This window comes from Nematolebias whitei, chromosome 2 (genome assembly GCF_014905685.2).
Source record: "Nematolebias whitei isolate Nwh7 chromosome 2, NemWhi1, whole genome shotgun sequence".
NCBI lineage: Eukaryota > Metazoa > Chordata > Actinopteri > Cyprinodontiformes > Rivulidae > Nematolebias > Nematolebias whitei.
In genome coordinates this window covers 7,316,428-7,321,247 of record NC_056499.1, presented here as the reverse complement: position 1 = coordinate 7,321,247, position 4,820 = coordinate 7,316,428, and positions in this window count along the sequence as shown.

Below are 4,820 nucleotides of genomic sequence, written 5' to 3'. Positions count from 1 at the left end.
ACACATATACATACATGCACACATATTCACACACACACACACACACATATATATACATACATGCACACATACGTACATACACACATACATGCGTACATACATACACCCCCCCACCCCACACACACACATACACATATACATATACACACATACACACATTTTCACACAGATACACACATACATAGATACATGGTACAATATATATTTACATACATACACACACACGTACACACATACATACACAAATACATACACACACTCACACACACACCCCTACATACATGCACATGTGCAATAATCCAGGTAGAAAACTCCAACAAAGTTAAATCAGGTCCTCTGGACGATTTATTTTGTTGAAATGTTTCGTCTTTCATCCAAAAAACAATGAAAAGTCTTTTCATGACTAAACTTTGTTGGATACTAAAGTTTAGAGTCTTCCACAACAAACAGCTTTAAACAGGCTTATTGTGCATTCATATGTTCTAATCTAAAATGTTTCATTATTGATTTTTATTCAATGTTTTGTCCCCTAAAAGCCGCACAAATTTAACAAAATAGGAAGTTCTTTTTCAAAAACACTGATAATTACATTCAAAGTGTTTTTGTTTGTTGTTTTCTTGTTTGTTGTTTTACTCATCCGTGTGCCGTTCATCTGTCTCCATCACATAAACACGAATGAACAAATAAATGTTCCAGCAAGAGATCACAACTTGTGACAAGCGACGCTTCAACTTGCCATTAGCTCAAAATGTCTTCAAAGGAATCAAAAGCCGAATGTGTAAATATCTTCAGCCGAAGTTGGTTTTGTTATGAGAAGAGCGTTGGAACATTTTGGTGTTTCCAGGAAATTCTGATCATGTGGGAGTCGTGTCGCAGCGTAGACGATCACACGGAGGCAAAATAAAGCAACTGCATTTCTGATTGGAAAATTCCTGTTTTTGTCACCAAATCAGTCACTCCACAATCTGCTCATTAAGATGATTACCATGTTTTTTTCTGTCGTTCAGTGGCTGCAAACTGAAAAAGAACAGACCTTGTGGCGTAAAAAGAAAAAAGGAGACGTATGTTCAGACAAATTAAATTTTAAATTGCATATAGAGTATCTCCAAGCAAAGTTGTCCAAAGATGTCGGCTTGTTTTTTAAATTACATTATTTGCCTCTTTCCACACTCTTAACAATGAATAACTCTCTCATTGAAACACTTTTTATACTGTTATATGGTGCAATGATTACGTTAATTATCTTAAGAAACTTGAAAGCCTTCAAAAGAAGACAATAAGAGCTGTGTCATGGTCCGAGTATAACACCCCCACATCCCATCTACTCCATCCTTTAGGTCTTCTTCAGCGAACAGAATTAAACGCGTTTCAAAACGCCTGTTTGATGTTTCAAATTGTAAATAAAACTAATAATAGATCAACTGATCTCGTTCCAATTAGTGGTCCACAACATACTTATGAAACCAGAAAAAAAAACATCTATGCCAAAAATAGAAGATTTAAAATCACATAGTCGGACCTTTTCTGGGAGAGGCCCTCAGATTTGAAACGAGCGTGACGAGAGTTTAAAAGAGTTGAAATTCATCTCCACTTTCAAAAAACAGTTACAGAACAAACTGCTTTGTTTATTTACTTGAGATCACTTGCAGGACCTGATTGATCACAGGTAACATAATCTGTACCGTATGAGGAATTTTTATGAGGATCGTACGATGCATTTTTTCTGTTATTTTATTATGTTTAAACTGTTTTATAATTATATGCACGCAGGCTCCCTCTGTAAGATTTAAATCGCTGATGTTATCTTGCAGTTATGTGTTATGTTTTATGATTCTGTGTGTGAATAAACTGAATAAAACAAATATGTAAAGTCTTTTGCAACCTAAGACAACAAGAGGTTTGTTTTCAACCAAAGTCCCAGGAGCTGTACAAAGATTACAAAGTACTTTCTTCTTCATAAAACAATAATTAAATAAATTAATAAAATAACTTGGATACATATTTACTTCAGTTGTTGTTGTTGAATTGCTTCAAATAATCATATTCCATATAACCACATTCTTTACAAACACATTGAAGTTTTTTTTGTTTGTTTTAAGATGAGATATATCTCCAATAAAGACATTTGAGAGGTTGGTTCAAAACTAAAACCACTGTTGCTCCATACAGTCGCTGATCATTATTCATTTGTTAAAGAACATATTTGGACATTTTAGTTGTAAAAGATGAGACAAATATAAAACGTTGAGCACTGAAACAACAAAACAAACAAAATGATTACACTTTTTTTTAACAGAAAATGTCCACACTCTTTATTCAAACACTTTAATTTTGTTTAACACATTTCTATATTTTATCATCAGTTTGCTTGTCTTAATGTTTGTTTGTTTCTATACATTAAAAGTATCAAAACCCAAGAATAAAAGTAGAACGAAAAGATATTTTACGTAAGACAGACGCTTGGTTTCTGTCACTTATTTAAATACAATAATTGGCGTAATTTTGTCATTTGGAGAGTAGATGCAGACGTTTTTTTATGCTGTAAAGAAAGTTATGCTGCTGCTGAATAAAGAAAGGATTCATAACACTTAATAATTAAAAACATTCAAGATCACGTCCACAGTCAAGTCAGTAAGTGATGGAGACACAGAACATTTTTAACAATTTGCATCCGCATCATGCAATACAAAAAAAATAAAATGGATATAAAATTAATCATATTGGACTTAAAATAAACCAATCAAGATGCATTGAAATCTTAGGGGTAAAATTCAATTTTTGCCGGCTCTTGCAAAATGAGAATATTTACTAATTACCGTATTTTTCGGACTATAAGGTGCACTTAAAATCCTTTAATTTTTTTAATAATTAACAGTGAGCTTAATTTATTAATTCTGGTTGTGATTACTGACCTCGAAACGATTTTATGTGATTTTTGTGAATGAGTTGAATCAAGTTTGACTCATCGGACTGTTTTGTTTTGCTTAATGCTCCTTATAGCATTAAAAAAACTATTAATTTCACAAAAAGCTGTGCCCCTTAAAAATATTAATATATTGTTTAAAGAAATGATGCTGGAAGTTAAACTTTTTATTGCACTGAAGCAAAACAAACCAGCAAGAAAGCCAGCAAAAGTTTCAGGAATAGTAAATAATGTGGTGAGTTTTTCAGAAAAGGCGTCTTGGCTTTGGCATTTTTTATTTTTTCCTTTATTTACCAAGTTGTAAATAAATTACGTGTAAAGAAAATAAATAAAGAAATGCTCTGAAGCGAGATGATGGAGGAGCTGTGATGATGGGAGACAGGTTTCAAGAAGCAAACCTTGCATTGCATGGTGGAGGTAATGTCATGGTTTGGGCTCTTGGAACTTGATCGGTGCCTTCGATTCATTTTATCCTGTTTTATTGTCCCCGTTAGTTGTTATGCACGAATATCTGAATTTATCGCATTGTTGGATTTCCTAGTTTGTGTTTATCAAACTTGTGAAGCTCTTCAGTCAGCTGTGCCGTTTGCAAACGTTCAGAACAAATAAAGTTGACGTGGGTGACGAGTCCAGATGTGCGCGACTTTAAAAAAAGACTGAGCTCAGAAACAACAAGTTGGATTTTCTCGTTTCCAAAAAGCTGAACGCGACTGGAAATCAAATAATGATCACAAATCAGTTTTAACGTCGTCTAAATTTTTTTGGAGCGGTGGAGAATAGATTTTGAATCTTATCATAATTTTTTTCCCCTCAAGGGCAGAGCAATGATTTATTTTTTATATTGGACACCCCCCCCCCCCCCCCCCCAAGGCTCTGTTCAAAGCTGCTATTTAAAGTGACTGAGCTCGATCACGAGTTTAAGAATTGGGTATTATGAAAATATGTGCTTGCTGTGTTATGCATCAACAGCCTTAGTGTCTGCTGACTGAATGTTTTTATTTATTAAAAATGTATTTAAATAAACCAACATCAAGTCTGAAGTTAAGTGTTTTTCAGGGAAACAGAATAAAATGACATTTGCTTTTGACCCCACGTCCTGCAGCAAGAAAATTATTAATTTTAGATTTAACAGCACATTTGACACGTTCACCTCGGTGCTAATTCTCAAGTCATTTTAAATTAAATTAGAAATGTTGGTGAATGGACACATTTAGCCTCTAGTACAGGAAACACATGTTCAAGATAATGAAAAGAAACAAACTCGCATGTCACAGATTTTTTTCATGTACAACTGTGTGTTGTTTTGGCCTTTCTATCACGGAGCTTCAAATTACTGTTGTAACTTTGTCCAAACCGGATTCAAACCTCCATTTCAACAGAAACGTTTGATCTTCAGGTGAAGAAGTTTTATGTCTCAAGTTTCAACAAACTTCTGCTTCTCTGTGATTTTAACGATGACAGTCCGGGTTGAAACATGGCAGATTCTGACCTGTGGTCTGATACTAAATTAAACCAGTCTCCAAAAGCTGTCCCGTGAACCCCCCCACCCCCGGACCTCCTGCACTAATTCACTTCTGGCTGCAGTTCAGCTGAGAACACTGATAATGGCAGTTTGTGTTCGTTGGGCTGTGGCTGAAGTCAAAAGCCTCAGACTTTAGGGACTCTTTAACGAGCGGTTAGTCGTTTGCAGGATCAGACATTTTGGCAACAAATTAGAAACGGCAGTAGTCGTTAGTTTTGACGGTTGTTGTATCTTTCTTGCATTTTGTGATGGTTCGAAACAGTGTTCATGCATGCGCAAAGACGTTGAAGCAAATAGCTTCACGTGCTTGAAGATGCTTTTAACGTTATTTTATGAAAGCATCTCTTCATCTCTCGCTCTCATCTTTAGTGGCAC